The sequence below is a fragment of the Oryx dammah genome, unplaced genomic scaffold (assembly GCF_014754425.2).
Source record: "Oryx dammah isolate SB20612 unplaced genomic scaffold, SCBI_Odam_1.1 HiC_scaffold_2, whole genome shotgun sequence".
Lineage (NCBI taxonomy): Eukaryota > Metazoa > Chordata > Mammalia > Artiodactyla > Bovidae > Oryx > Oryx dammah.
The window spans coordinates 132,378,007-132,394,821 of NW_024070186.1; the positions used below are offsets into that span (position 1 = coordinate 132,378,007).

Below are 16,815 nucleotides of genomic sequence, written 5' to 3' on the forward strand. Positions count from 1 at the left end.
AGGCATGATAGAGTTGGCTTCCTCTCACTGTTCCCCACCATTTGTGGATACAATGGAGAAGACAGCTGTATGCAAAGTAGGAAGACAACAGATTGGCTGGTGCTTTGATCTTGGAGATCCAACCTCCATAACAGTGAGAAATACATGCTTGTTTTTTAAGCTATTCAACCTATGGCATTTTTATTATAGTAGCCCAGATGGACTAAGACAATACTCTTACTTTAAGTAGGAAAGGGCAAGGAAGTTATGAACTGTCTCAGTAAAGTGATTCTCTTCATTCTTTAAGCCCAACAGTACCAAGACTGGAATAATTTCAGATTCTGTCCTTAAGTTTTCTTAATGGGTTTCTCAATACATAGAAGACACATCATTCACATATTTAAAACATGTATTTAAGATTATTTTCTAGACAAGACTAAGCCCTGGGGATAAAATTGTGTATCCCTGCTGTCCTGGTACCCTTAGTCAGGTGTGTGAGACCAACAATAAATGGATAAAAATAAAGCTATAAACCGATGATGAATACTATGAAAGAATAAGAGAATTACATAAGAGAATTTCAAATAGGTATCTTAAAAGAGGAGAGGGAAATATTGTCTGAAAAATTATATTGAATTTTAGAGAGACTAAGATTCTGTCCTTATTTATAGTTACCTCAAGTTTGGGGCTTTCTCGGTGGCTCAGCAGTAAAGAATCCACCTGCAATGCAGCAGACACAGGAGATGTAGATTTGATCCCTGTGTTGGGAAGATCTCCTAGGGAAGGTAATGGCTACCCACTCCAGTGTTCTTGCCTGGAGAATCCCACGGACAGAGGAAACTGGCAGGCTACTCTAGTCTGTGGGGTCACAAAGAATCAGGCATGACTGAAGCAACATAGCATGCACACACAAGTTTGGCAGTAGTCAACCCCACTGGACCCAAGAAAGCCCTTTCTTCATTGAGAATGTGACACTGTTCCTGCCTCCCTCTTAAGACAACTCCTCTGGTTTTTCATCTGGTGAAATCCTTATTCTTTGCTTTCTCTTCTTCCATGTGCACCTATCTGCTTGCTCTATAATCAAACTGAGAAAACTGACTTTAATAAGAATGCAACATTATCTTTTTCTTCTTGATATAGTCAGTATAACAGCATCATATTGAGATGTATACCAAAAAGTCCTGTACATTTGTATAAATTTGTTTTAACATCCTCCTCAGCCTCATCCGACCAACTCTAAAAGAGAAAGATACAAGACTGACCTAACGTTTAGTAAAAAAATATACTCTAAGTAATGCAGATTTTCTTGGAACCAAGAACTAAGAATTATTTTCCTTGTGGTTCTTCAGAAAAGTGAGCACTCATGATGTTGTTATAGTATAGGTCACAGTTTTTCTTGATGTTAAGACAAATAAGATAATGTGTTCAGTTCAGTTCAGTTGCTCAGTCATGTCCGACTCCTGGTGACCCCATGGACTGCAGCGTGCCAGGCTACTGAATGCTAATATACTAAACAGAGACCAAGTTTTCCTTTTCCTCTGCTACTCTCTCTTATGCATATTTGAGTAGGAAATTTCTGAGTTTATGTTCCATCCTTGCATTTTATTTCTAAAAAGTTAGTCAACGTGGTTTACTCTTGGTGGTAAATTCACGAGGATGTGATGAGATGTGAAAGTCACTCAGTTGTGTCCAACTCTTTGCAACCCCATGGACTATACAGTCCATGGAATTCTCCAGGCCAGAATACTGGAGTGGGTAGCCTTTCCCTTCTCCAGGGGACCTTCCCAACCCAGGGGTCTAACCCAGGTCTCCCACATTGCAGACGGATTCTTTAATACTGATGATCTTGGAATTGGTGGTGAGGTGTTAACCTATGTGTCATACTCCATGCAACTGAGGATACATGTTAGCAATTCCCATGAATATACAAATTTAAGAAGTTCCCATGAATACACATACTCCCAACACAAAATGCTTTGGTAAAAGTTTTCCCTTCCAAACCATTATTTTCATTCACAAAATTATATCAGAAACCCTATTGGATTTCAACCCGTTACATATTTACTAATCTTCAGAGCACTATTCATCAGTGAGAAAGTTTAGAACAGTCCAGCAGTGGCCCAAGAAATAAGCAGCTGAATTGATGTAACTATCACAGTATTTATGGGCAGAATAAAATCAATCTGTTAAAGATACATGGTGTATTCATTTATTTATTCACCAGATTTAATCTATCCAAAAAAATCTTATCAAAGATTTTATCTTTGTAATAAAAAATGACTATATGGTATTCAATCACAGATACCTTGAATTTATTGGAATACTGATAAAACATAGAAACAATGATTAAAGAAGTATTCATACACAAAATAGACACACATAGCGCAGGCGGAAGCATGGCCCTAATTGATGTTAAATAACAGACCCAAATAACTTGTTACTCAAATAAACATACGCCCTTAGAATGTCTTAGTACTTTCATGAGGGGGAGAGCCTGACTCCCTCCATAATGATGATGTTTCACACAGGTAAAACAACCAGAGAAATGTCTCTTTAAGGCCTCTCCCACTGCATGAAATACTCATTCATCCATCAACTCAGGCAGTTTCATGGGGAGAGGCCCACTCTGAAAGAGGGTCAAGGTTTCAGATTATAAAGTTGGAAGGTTCATCATGCTTTGCCTTTCCCTTTGTCCTCCCATCCTATTAATTCAAAATTTTTCACAAAGAGTGGCAGTAATTAGAACTGCTTTGGACTACCACCAAGATTTTCTATCAGATTTCTTTCCTGTTTATGTTTGAGTTACTCAGAAGTTATCTGTGTGCCCTTTGGACATGTAGGACCTATTTTTTAAAACTCCCTCTGTACAAAGAATGTAATCTCAGCTTTCTGGGCTCTGGATTATATCATTGTATTTCTCTATTTCAACCGAGAAATCTCAGAGTAAAGAGTGAGAGTAGTAATTCATCATAATAATTCCCTCTTCCCAATTAAAAAAAAAAATCTTTGTTTAAAAGGCTTCATTGCCTAAGGTTGAATATATACTGCCTAATTAGCTTCAGTTCATCAAAATGAAGCTTTATCTATAAATTATCCTCTTATGAAGTGATTATGGGGTTGTTTCTGACGTGATAATTTTCACTTCTTTTTGAAGTTGCATTTGGGTCATTAATAGGAGAGAATCATTAATTGGAAAATAAAGCAATCAGCTGTTATTGATTGAGAATTATAAGAACATCTAGGAAGTTAATTGGCTGCTGATTATTGTGTATGGATACAGTGGACAGGTTTATAAATTATTTTATCTACCAAATGGAATTTTAGCTTTCTAAACAACTTATGATCCTTTCTAGATATTCTTGGACAATTTATGTTGCCCTGTGATTTTTTGTTATTTCAGGAAAATTATGAGAAAGAGAATCATTACTTCAGAAAAAGAAATAAATATAATTTTCTTATCTTTTGTTTCTTATTTCTGAAGATAAGCCTTATTGTATTACTAGAACTAAAAGCTTTCAGTTGTGATTTTGGAATGGAGCTTTTATATTATGTTGTTGTTGTTCAATTGCTAAACTGTCTGACTCTTTGTCACCCCCATGGACTGCAGTACGCCAGAATTCCCTCTCCTTCACTTTCTCCAGGAGTTTGCTCAAACTCATTTCCATGATAGTATCTAACCATCTCATCCTTTGTCGCCCTCTTCTCCTCCTGCCCTCAAGCTTTGCCAGCATCAGGGTCTTTTTCAATGAGTCAGGAGCTCTCTAATAATTTAAGAAATTTGGGCATCATCTAACAGGTATTTCTCAACACAGAGAAGGCAAATGCAGAGAAGTAATTTGCTCAAGTCACAAAGCTCATGACTCAGTCAGTATAAGAAATTTGTCTTGTGTCTAATGTTTAACATCTTATCTAATGTACTCACAGAATTGGTTTTTGGCATTATAATCTTGACATTTCATGGCAAATTTTACCTGTGCTTGAGGTCTTTTTAGATTAATTAGAGATTTTCGGTTCTTTTTTTTTTTACCTTTTTTTGAAGACTTACAGGACATTTTCATATGTACATTGTATACATTGTTGGTCAAGATATTTCCTATTTAAATAATTCATAAATGACTTTGCACACATGCTGTCGCTTCGGCCGCATCCAACTCTGTGTTACCCTATGGAGCCCGTTTCAAGCTCCTCTCGTCTGTCCATGGGATTCTCTAGGCAAGAATACTGGAGTGGGTTACCATTTCCTCCTCCAGCCTAGGGATCAAATCCATTTCTCTTATGTCTTAGGCGGATTGTTTACCACTAGCGCCACCTGGGAAGCCCAAAGCACCTGGTATTTCCAGACAGTCTCCCATCCAAGTACTAACCAGGCCCAAACCTGCTTAACTTCCTAGGTCAGACAAGATTGGGTGCATTCAGGGTGGTATGGCTGTAGACATATGACTTTGGAGTACTAAAAACAACAACAACAACAAAAAATTATTTCAAATTTGGAAACAATAATAGCACATATTTTGAGGATGCAGGAGAACTGCAATTTTTAACTAAAGAACACTTGTAGTTATAGGAACTGCTGACAAACTTCACTAAGTTTTAATTTTGTGGATTTACTTTACAAACTGGGAAATTTGAAAGTAACCCTTTCTATTAAACAGTAGATTTCCTAATATATTCTATTCTTATAAGCTTCATCCCCTCCCCTCCTCTTAATCATTATTAGATCCCTTGCCTCAATTCCAACCTATTTCCTGTTCCTTGAATAAGTTAAACTCAATTTTCTTGTGTTTTTTGGTTTAAATCCACTGCTGCACTTTCTTCATGATTTTGAGAGTAAAATAGTTATTCAGGAAAAGTTTTTCTATTGTCATGCAGACACAAAGTGGCAATATGTTTTATAGAGACTAAAATATATCTTTATAAGATAGAAAGAAAGGATTACATCAGATCAATAAGATGTGTGTCAGGAACAAATATCACATCACTTGTTGACAGTCATTTCCATTTCTTCTGAAAGGATCTTGTTGTATGCCACAACTCTGTTTTTGATCTTGAAAATGGAATCAGCAGCAAGTCCTATTTTTTTTAACATATCTTAAAATAAGTTTATGCTTAGTATTTCTAAACTAATCTCTACCTATTGTGTATCTCAGAAGGTGCATTATATAGCCTTTCCAAATGATCACCACATATATATTATTAAAATCATGTAGTTTTCTCAGAATCATTTAGAGGACAATTTTGTGCAGAGTATTTAAGAAGAATAGTTAGAGCACTATGAAACAATGAAAATATAACTGTTCCCCCAATGATCTTTTTGTGAAATAAATACATGATACTGTCCCTTGAGAGGAAATACCATGAAATACTTTTTAATAATCAATGTTCTGTGATGTATATTCATTCACTATAAACATTAAATAATGTGTATGGTCACAATGGGTATGATTTCTAAAAGCTTCCATTTTCATAGCCATTCAAGCCAATTTTCTCTGCTTTCTCATTTCATAAATGCATAAAGAAAAAAATGCCTACATAGCTTCATGTTAATCAAAATTCAAAGGACTCATCTGCAAGGTGTTGAGATTGTAACAGTTTCTTTATATGTAATAGTTTTGTAGCAGCTGAGTTAATAAAGGCCACAGATTTTTAGAGCAGTGTCCCAACTAGACTAGATGATCAGACACTTTAAATAGGGCCATGAAGTAACACTCCTCTTAGAAAACTGATGGGCATACAAGATGAGAAAAGTTTATAACAACCACTCTGACATACCCTTATGTACATATTACTACTAATGATAGTCATTTTGTACCACTGTTCAATAAACCATTTCATATCGATTTTAGGACTTCAAAAACAGTAGGAAGAAAAGAAGCTTGGAAAAGTTAAGAAACTTGCTTAACTTAGCACAACCTTTGAGAGGAAAGCTGAGACCACTGCCCATTTCCCGATTTCAAGTCCAAGGCTCCTTTCCTCACAGCATTCTGCTTCCCAAGTAAATTGTATGACCAAGAGAGGAATATATGAAAACCAGATTTTTTCCTTCACTTTTTACTTCTACAATCTTGGAAAGACAAAATGAGTTTTTATGTGAGGTGCAATTTGCCTTAAATTTTGAGTTTAATAATATAGAATTAGAGAACAATCATTTTGAATAATAAAACTCAAATATTGAAAGGATCCCAAAAGATGCTAGGTTAAAATGTCAATGTAGAAAAGAATCCATTAAGGATCACTGAATAGAGAAGGATGTTGCAGTGAGACCAAATTTAGCTGAAGTCAAAGCTCAGTGATCTTTATACCTTCATTTTCATTGTCCCAGAATATTACTGTCAGTCTGCATATGAATTAATAACTGAAAATCTAGCTGGATTCATTTCTATCTGTTTAGATAAGATTATTCAAAGACAATATTGCAAAAGTTTAGGAGTAAAGTAACCCATTATGTTTCCAAATTCAAAATTTTAAAAATCAAACTAGAAAAAAAAATGTTGACGATGAATAAGATTGCACAGAATTTTAGCTTTATCAAACTGAAGGAATAAAATAATTATCTTGATAGTATGTCCCAAGTCATTCATTGAAACATTGGCTGATTTGGAAGATATGCCTTCATGCATGCTAAGTTGCTTCAGTAACGTCCTACTCTTTGTGACCCTATGGATTGTAGACCTCCAGGCTCCTCTGTCTATGGATTCTCTATCAAGAATACTGGAGTGGGTTGTCATGCCTTCCTCCAGGGGATCTTCCTGACCCAGGGATCGAACCTACTTCTCCTGCGGCTCCTGCATTGCAGGCAGATTCTTTACCCCTGAGCCACCAGGGAAGCCCCTTTCGTATAATTCCTCGCAACTTTTCAAGGAAAATGGTTTTTCCTAAGCGCTTATATATGAAAGAGTAAGAATAGAATAACTAACTCTCCTAAGGAGAAACTTTCATTATACTTTTCACTTGTGTTTATGCTTTATCTAGTCTTCTTTTCCCCAAAGTAACCTTTCACCTCTACTAGTGACTTCTCTGTGCCTCTTGAGTAGCAGCTGCTCATAAAAGGATTACCTAAGTAAATTGCTTAATGCACAGTTTTAGGTGTAAGTACCACAAGAAGAAAGACAGGGTGAAGGATGCTGACAAATCTGACAAGGCTGTAGGTGTGAGAATCATTCTATTCTGGCATTTAATCAAACCAATCATCTGCCTTTTTCCTAAATGGTGGTGTCAGACCAGTGACTGATATATCTGTACCTATGCTGAGAATGCTTCTTTGTAGGTGAACTACATTAGGTTTAACAATTAACACTAGAATACCAGAATGTCTGGACTGCCAAGTTGGAGCTTCAGATTAAAATTTCAATGCTGATTTTTCACATGAATATTCAACTATGTCTAAAGGACAGAAAGGAATTAATGTTACAAAGATATGCATATATATGTAATAATTATATTGTTGTTCAGTCACTAAGTCATATCTGACTCTTTGTGACCCCATGACTTCAGTATGCCAGGTTTCCCTGTCCTTCACACTCTCCCAGAGTTTGCTCCAACACTGGTCCATTGATTGGTGAGGCCATCCAATCATCTCATTCTGTTGCCTCCTTCTCCTCTTGCCCTCAATATGTGAAAAAAAGTGAACTGAAAGTCATTCAGTCATGTCCGACTCTTCACAACCCCATGGACTCCAAAGTCCATGCGATTCTCCAGGCCAGAATTCTGGAGTGGGTAGCCTTTCCCTTCTCCAGGGGATCATCCCAACCCAGGGATTGAACCCAGGTCTCCCACATGGCATATGGATGCTTTACCAGCTGAGCCACAAGGGAAGCTCAGGAATACTGGAGTGGGTAGCCTATCCCTTCTGCAGTGGATCTTCCTGACCTAGGAATCAAACCAGGGTCTCCTGCATTGCAGCTGGGTTCTTTGAAGTGAAAGTGAAGTCGCTCAGTCGTGTCCGTCTTTGCGACCCCATGGACTGTAACCTATCAGGCTCCTCTGTCCATGGGATTTTCCAGGCAATAGCACTGGAGTGGATTGCCATCTCCACCAACTGAATTATCAGGAAGGCCCCCTCATGTCCTCAATAATATATGTATACATAAGTTTTCAGGGTTGACAATTTATCTGTGGCTTTTGACTTATTTGAAATACAGTATAAAACAGAAAGTCCATGTACCAACATCTGGGAGGGGCATTTCCTTTAGCCATTCAATTATTGAGTATATTCCCTCCTATGCTGCGAGATTTTGCCCCACATGCTACATTCAGTACCTAATAGACTCCTTGGCACATAGTAGGCCCTTAGAATATTATTACATTATTAAATTAATCTTTGAGAATCATTTTTATTTTATCCCTATTGTGTATTAGTGGTGGAAGAATGCATCTCTTATCCTTGTTAACTTGGTTAAACATTCTTTCTGTTGGTTACAAACTGAGAGATTGAAAAGAGAGAGTAGGAACAAAGGTTGACTAAAGTTTAAAAGTACAGAAATTCAAATTCACTTTATAGTAACAGTCGAAAACGCTTGTTCCACTGAGGGAAACTATCATCTTCATGTAGGAAAGGCATAAAATTAACTTAAACTCTAACATTTCTATAAAAACTAAATTACTTTGAAGTCTAATGGGATCTTAAGCAAATAGACTTACGAATTTAAAATGAATCATTTAATACACTTGTAGTCAAACTGGGAGATATCAGCATAGAGATGAGAGGATATAATTAAGTCTATTGGTGCTTCCCTGTATCTCAGATGGTAAAGAATCTGCCTGCAATGCAGGAGACTCAGGTTTGATCCCTGGGTTGGGAAGATCCTCTGGAAAAGGGCATGGAAATCCACTCCAGTATTCTTGCCTGGAGAACCCCATGCACAGAGGAGCCTGGTGGGCTACAGTTCATGGGGTCACAAAGAGTTGGACATGACTGAGCAACTGACACCACTATTATTGCATAGTGACCCCTTCCCTGGGTCAGGAGGATCCCCTGGAGAAGGGAAGGAAAAGGGATGAACATTTAAATAATTATATTAACAGAAAACGTGTAGCAACATGGATAAGAATACAGACTGGTGCTGAGACTGCCAAGGTTCTATCTCCAACAAGGTTGTTTACTCTGCGCCCTGAGGCAATAACTCACTTAACTTCTCTGTGACAAAGCTTCATCCCCTATAAACTGGGTAACAATGACAGTATTTATCACATAGGGTTATTATGAGGAACACATAAATGAGTAATTTATGTATATATTTAAATGTATGCATTGCGCATCAAGTTTAAAAAAAACACAATAATCAACATCATGATCAGATCAATTCAATGGATTGTCAGCAGTGTGTGTGCAGCTAAATAACCTAATGAATGAAGAAGTTTTTTGAAATCTCTATTGTCTTCACAGTGTCTTTTGTTAAAATTATATTTAGTGAAATACATATAGATATGCCCAACATCTATGCGTATTGCATTAAGTTATGTATAGGTAATACAGTCTATCTCAGACATGATTATAAAACATACGTAAATATTTAACTCAAATTATATAATTTTATGCAAATACATTGTCAAAGGTAAATGTTTATTTTCAGTGTTAAAATTTTATTCCCCATAAGAAAAATCTTCCAAGGCAAAAATGAGTTACTTATGTTAGTTTTTGACATGAGAATTACAAAACAACTCTTTATAATTATCTGTGAATTACAATAATAAACAAGCCACCATTATGCATGTTTTAAAATCTCATACAATCTCATCACATACTCGCTTTGAATTTAAAGAAGCAGTGCATTTTCTGCCTGACTGCTGTAACAAATGCCAGCCATGGAGAGGAAAAAAAATTGCCAGCTTTTATCGGTAGCTATCAATCTTTCTTCATACTTGTCTTCAAAACTATAACTTGATGAGAAAAATAAAGCTATTAAGAGTTGAAAAATTGAGTTAACTCCAGGATCTAAATTTGGGAGATGTAAGATTGTGTTTTTACTGCATTGATATTGACAGATATTTCCGTGAGCGCCTAAGGACAACATTCTGGTTTATTCTGAGCACATAAATGATGGCTGAATAAAAACTCTAAACAGGAAGCATGTAGAGCATCCATAGCAACTTGTGTTTAGAATAGAAAAAAAGATTCTCAAGTTACAGCTTGTGTTTTTACATATGAATCATAGTTTTTTCAGCAATGGTAGTATGCTGGTGAAAAGGACGACAGATACAGTTTTTAATTAGGAAATCAACCACGGGAGCCAGTAACAAAGAACACTGAAGTAGGAATCTGGAAATATGGATTTGGGTCACAGATCCTCTTCTAGGTTGGTTGTGATCCTTCTGTGCTTTTGGAATAAAACAGAATTTTATCTTTTGGAGTAGTGAGAATTGACTACTATCTGAGACTTGAAAATGGAAATGTTAAAAATGCATATTGTATATTTAAGTGTCAGCTTATGAAGCTCTAACTATACACTAGTTTTACCTGGCATTCCTCTACTTGTCTTTCACGGGCCACTAATACACAGCTGTCTCACCCTTTCTCTTCTCATTACTCTTACTTTATCATAACCTAAAACACTTTCCTCTTCCAGTATGTAGGGCCTGAGACTGAGCAACAGAAGAAGAGCACAGAGGAAAATCACGGCTCCCATCTCTGTTGTCCTACGCAGCAGCTGGGGTGCAACACTGGCCTCCTTAGTGCATTCCCCCTCCATTTATCTCGCCCAAATCTTTGCAAGTATTCTCTAGGATAACCTAGAGTTAAGTGACACTATGGAATTTAATCTTTCCTCCAGTGGTATTTATGTTATTTAAAAAAGAGAAAGATTTGGAAGTAGCTTGCATGTTTCTAAAAAACATATTTTCATTACTTACAGAAGCAATGTTTCAAAACTCTCAAAGAATGCACTGGAAGATAAGATAATGAGATATAAAGAATACTCCTACCAGAGTTAGCCATGGGCAAGAGAAACACAAGGCAAAAATAACAGTTGGTGGCAGAAGAAATTCAGTCACAAACTCAAACTGGGCAAAGATAGTGTTCTTGGGGATACAAAGCATGAGATTTTTCTCTGCCCCTGAAGGCTTACTCTCACAGGGTAAATGCAGGGAGAAGAACAGGCATATCAAAGATTCAAGAAGAAACTAAGATATATCCTTAGACTAAAAGGACTACAGGAGCCCATTCTTAACTGCAGACCTTCTGAGATAAGGGAAGGAGAATTGTCAAGCTCACTTGACAGCAAGTGGAAGCAGTGAGAAAGGTGTGGAATTGCACAGATCTATGACTCAAGAGATATGAGGTTGGTACACCAAGTGGGAAAAAAACAACTGCAAAACAGAATCTTTTACAGAATCATTCCTTTTGATAGATTTTAAGTCTAAAATCTTATTAAGAGAGTAAAATATCTCAATAAAATCTTGCTTTAATAGGTTCTGTTAGCTTACCTATAATGCAATTGCTATATTTATTAATAGCAATATTACTATGAGGAAATGCATTGAAGCAAATGTGAAGAATTGCTTTTTCCATAACTCACAAAAGCCACAGCCTCTTGGTGTCGTCTCTCTTTGATGCATAATTCCTTTCAATTCTCTAATTCCATTTTTGATTGATAAGTTTCTCCTAGCACAAAATATGGGCTTCCCAGGTGATGTTGGTGGTAAAGAACCTGACTGCCAATGCAAAAGACATAAGAGACGTGGGTTTAGTCCCTGAATTGAGAAGATCCCCTAGAAGAGGGCATGGCAACCCCACTCTAGGATTCTTGCCTGGAGAATCCCATGGACAGAGGAGCCTGGTGGGCTACAGTTCATGGAGTTGCAAACAGTTGGACATGACTGAAGGACTTAGCAGCAGAGGCATATATCAAATGCATTTAAAAGATAATCCTTAAAAAAAACTTGAAATATAATAAAAAGTACATGATTCTTCTCCATATAAATTATCCTGTGTTTTGGGAAGAATTGTATGATTATTCTTAGGTGCCTGCGGTGGGAGGGAGAAGGGGAGAGTAAGAAAAAGTTTTATATTGAGCCAAACTAAGTAAAAAAGAAGAAAATCATTATTTGAAACTTACATGTGATCAAATGTTGTATGCATGTATGTAAAATAATCTGTGAACATATTTCTTAAAATATTAAATTATATTAAAATATCTTAAAATAGTTATATTTCTCAAGCATCTGGGTAAAAGAAGAGTGAATTAATTAACAAATCTCTTTTTAGGACTCAGAACAGTCTTTGTTTTTCAGAATGTGTCTGGAAAAAGTATTTGTTACATAAGCTATCATATCCCCTGTATCATAATTAAATTTATAAGATTAATAAATTATTTCTTTCAAAGATATATATTGGATGCCTACTATGAGCGAGGGATTTAAAATGAAACAAAGTATTTCAAAATCCATGCCCTTGTGAAGCTTATATTCCACTGCCAGAGAAATAATATATTTTTTAAAAAGTTAAATATATAATGTGTTATTTGGTAATACATTCATAGATAAAAATAAATTAGGGGGAGTGGTAGAGAATACTGGGATTGTTGCAATTTAATACAGGGTGGAAATGGCAAAATACATATTAACCCTCTTTCCTGGGACTGGTAGCACTAACTTCTTGCTTCCAGGCAAGTAGAATTAACTCAGGCTATTGTTGTAGTGAGACATTTCCCTCGAGTGTATCTAATTTGTGTTTGGACTCTGTGTTATTCAATATTTAATTTATTCCTAAGTAATAATTTGGCTTAGACTATTCAGCCTAAACAACACGACACTGTGAAGGTAGTTTTTTCTTTCATTCTATTTTCCTTTAAGAGTAACTGTGAGCATAGCTGCTGTAAGACATCAGATGGAAAGGGAACCATTTGACACCATCTTTTCTTCATCTGCATTGCTGTGGCACTCAGTTTCTCATTGCACACAGGAACTTGAAAATTCCAACCTTCAGATGTGGTCACATGTATTCTTGGCTGACTACTACAGATTTGCCTTCAAATGAGCCACAGGAATGTTTATTTCTTAATAATCAACACCAGCCTCTCTTGTAATGTGTTGTTTTGTTTTCACATATAGGCTAGCAGCATTGGTCCCAAATTTTAGCCTTAGCTGGCATGCTATTTCCCTATGGGAGTTTTTAAATTGTTATATTAATTGTTTCTAACTCTTGTCAAAGGCTCTGGGGGAAAAAAAAATCTTCTTCCAGAGTCTTGAGAAAATGACAATCCAGAATCTGTTTATACTGATAATACTTTTAATGAGTTGGCCCAACTTTCTTATTATGCACGTTATCACGTTGTGACACCACCTTAAGTGACATGGTTGTTGTTTAGTTGCTAAGTCATGTCCAACTCTTTTCCAGCCCCTGGACTGTAGCCCACCAGGCTCCTCTGTCCATGGGATTTCCCAGGCAAGAATACTGGAGGGGGTTATCATTTCCTTCTCCAAGGATTCTTCTCGGTGAGGGAATCCCAATGAGGGATCCCTCCAGGGATCAAACCCATGTCACCTTCTTGGCAGGTGGATTCTTCAAAACTGAGCCACCTGGGAAGTCCATTTAAGAGACATACCTTCTAATCAATTGTGATAGAAAGGTCTTCTCCAAGCAATCTAAAATTATAGTCAAATTCAAAATAAGTCAGGCAAACTTTTGGAAAATGATCCATTTCCATGACAGAAGGTCATGAAATCTGCCATTAGTATTGTACCATAGGTATAATCCCTGATACTTCTGATCAAATATATTTTCACATACTGAGACATAAGGAAGTCATTTGGGATTACACATGAGTTAACTTAAAATTTATGCTATAGTTAGCCAGTTTGTGGCCTATCAAGCCTACATTGTACATCTGCTTTAATAATTAAAGAAAAGTACACATTGACCAAAAGTAAAGGATTATCCATCTTAAAAATAAAGATTAAATGCCTCTCCCTATGATACCAATGTTGGTCCTCCTTTGATGACAAGACTCGCTTTGCATGTGTCAAGGACACGCTGACTTGCTGTCTACATGCTGGAACGTTTTGTTTTGTTTTCTGAAATCTTGGAGATGTGAAGCCCTGACTTGTTTAATGTTTTTGGTTCTCATAAGATATAAAACTGTATGGATTATCCAGCTTCTCTGGAGCAGTTTCTGAGAGTAATCTGGGAAGGGGGTTTCTGGTCCATTCCCCCTTGGTTTGGCTCAAACAAAACTCTTTTCTATTTTAATTATTGATTATTTATTGATTAATTTCATAGACATAGACACATCAAAAAATATTATAACAGATATAATATATATGGTATGTAATTATAATGATTAATATTCATCTAATTTTAAAGAACTTTATGTGACTAAACAATAATATGATGTGAAATTATCCCCACCCCAAAAAGAGGAAGAGAAGAGAATGCAAGGTTGATAATGGTGAGGGTTTTGTTTAAGAAACTCACCATGAAATATGTCTCATACTCAACAGGTGCTCAAAAAATTGCTTGATAAATAAATGAACAAATGGTACCTATGTCAAATAAATCTATGTAGATGTCAAGGGCATATCCTTGAAAATTAAAGGATCATCATTTCTATAGAAAGAAAATGGTTATCAAAGAAACTAATTCAAAAAGTATAATTTCAAAATGTTAGCTTATAGAAAGAGCTTCATCAAATGTTTGTGAAATAAAACATAGTTCAGTTCAGTCACTCAGTTGTATCCTACTCATTATGACCCCCATAGACTGCAGCACAGCACGCCAAGGCTTCCCTGTCCATAACCAAATCCGGAAGCTTACTCAAACTTATGTCCATTGAGTCAGTGATGCCATCCAACCACCTCATCCTCTGTTGTTCCCTTCTCCTCCAGCCTTCAATCTTTCCCAGCATCAGGGTCTTTTCCAGAGTCAGCTCTTTGCATCAGGTGGCCAAGTATTGGAGTTTTAGCTTCAGCATCAGTCCTTCCAGTGAATATTCAGGACTTATTTCCGTTAGGATAGACTGGTTGGATCTCCTTGCTGTCCAAGGGACTCAAGAGTTTTCTCTAACACCACAGTTCAAAGGCATCAGTTCTTCGGTGCTCACCTTTCTTTATACTTCAATTTTCATATCCATGCATGACTACTGGAAAATCCAAAGATTTGACTAGATGGACTTTGTTGACAAAGTAATATCTCTGCTTTTTAATATGCTGTCTAGGTTGGTCATAATTTTTCTTCCAACGAGCAAGTGTCTTTGAATTTCATGGCTGCAGTCACCATCTGCAGTGATTTTGGAGCACAAAAAAAATAAAGTCTCTTACTGTTTCCATTGTTTCCCCATCTATTTGCCATGAAGTGATGGCACCGGATACCATGATCTTAGTTTTCTGAATGTTGAATTTTATTCCAACTTTTTCACGCTCCTCTTTCACTTTCATCAAGAGGCTCTTTAAATCTTCTTCACTTTCTGCCACAAGGGTGGTGTCATCTACATATTCGAGGCTATTGATATTTCTCCCAGCAATCTTGATTCCAGTTTGTGCTTCATCCAGCTCAGCATTTCTCCTAATGTACTCTGCTGCTGCTGCTACTGCTGCTAAGTCGCTTCAGTCGTGTCCAACTCTGTGCGACCCCAGAGACGGCATATAAGTTAAATAAGCAGGGTGACAATATACAGCCTTGACATACTCCTTTCCCTATTTGGAACCAGTTTGTTGTTCCATGTTCAGTTCTAACTGTTGCTTCCTGACCAGCATGCAGATTTCTCAGGAGGCAGGTCAGGTGGTCTGGTGTTCCCATCTCTTTCAGAATTTTCCACAGTTTATTGTGATCCACACAGTCAAAGGCTTTGGCATAGTTAATAAAGCAGAAGTAGATGTTTTTCTGGAACTGTCTTGCTTTTTCAATGACCCAACAGATACTGGCAATTTGATCTCTGGTTTCTCTGCCTTTTCTAAATCCAACCTGAACATCTGGAGGTTCATGGTTCATGTATTGCTGAAGCCTGGCTTGGAGAATTTTGAGCATTAATTACTAGCATGTGAGATGAGCGCAACTGAGTGATAGTTTGAGCATTCTTTGACATTGCCTTTCTTTGGGATTGGAATGAGAACTGACCTTTTCCAGCCCTGTGGCCACTGCTGAGTTTTCCAAATTTGCTGGCATATTGAGTGCAGCACTTTCACAGCATCATCTTTAGGATTTGAAAGAGCTCGACTGGAATTCCATCACCTTCTCTAGCTTTGTTCATAGTGATGCTTCCTAAGGCCCACTTGACTTTACATTCCAGGATATTTGGCTCTAGGTGAGTGATCACACCATCGTGATTATCTGGGTCATGAAGATATTTTTTTGTATAGTTTTTCTGTGTATTCTTGCCACCTCTTCTTAATATCTTCTGCTTCTGTTAGGTCCATACCATTTCTGTCCTTTGTTGTACCCATCTTTGCCTGAAATCTTCCCTTGGTATCTCTAATTTTCTTGAAGAGATCTTTGGTCTTTCCCATTTTATTGTTTTCCTTTATTTCTTTGCATGGATCACGGAGGAAGGCTTGCTAATCTCTCCTTGCTCTTCTTTGGAACTCTGCATTCAAGTGGGTATATCTTTCCTTTTCTCCTTTGCCTTTTGCATCTTTTCTTTTCTCATCTCTTTGTAAGGCCTTGTCAGATGACCATTTTGCCTTTTTGCATTTCTTTTTCTTGGAAATGGTATTGATCACTGCCTCTTGTCAAGAAACTCCATCCATAGTTCTTCAGGCACTCTGTCTATCAGATCTAATGCCTTGAATCTTTTTGTCACTTTCTCTGTATAATCATAAGGGATTTGATTTAAGTCATACCTGAATGGTCTAGTGGTCTAATGGTCAATCTGATTACATGGACCACACCCTTTTCTAACTCAATGAAAC

The 16,815-nt window shown here is 36.9% G+C and overlaps 1 pseudogene; it reads right to left on the reverse strand.

The window, feature by feature from the left end:
- Positions 1–4,294: 4,294 nt before the first annotated feature.
- LOC120859366 lies at positions 4,295–4,413 on the reverse strand (annotated as a pseudogene).
- Between the last annotated feature and the right edge of the window lie 12,402 nt (positions 4,414–16,815).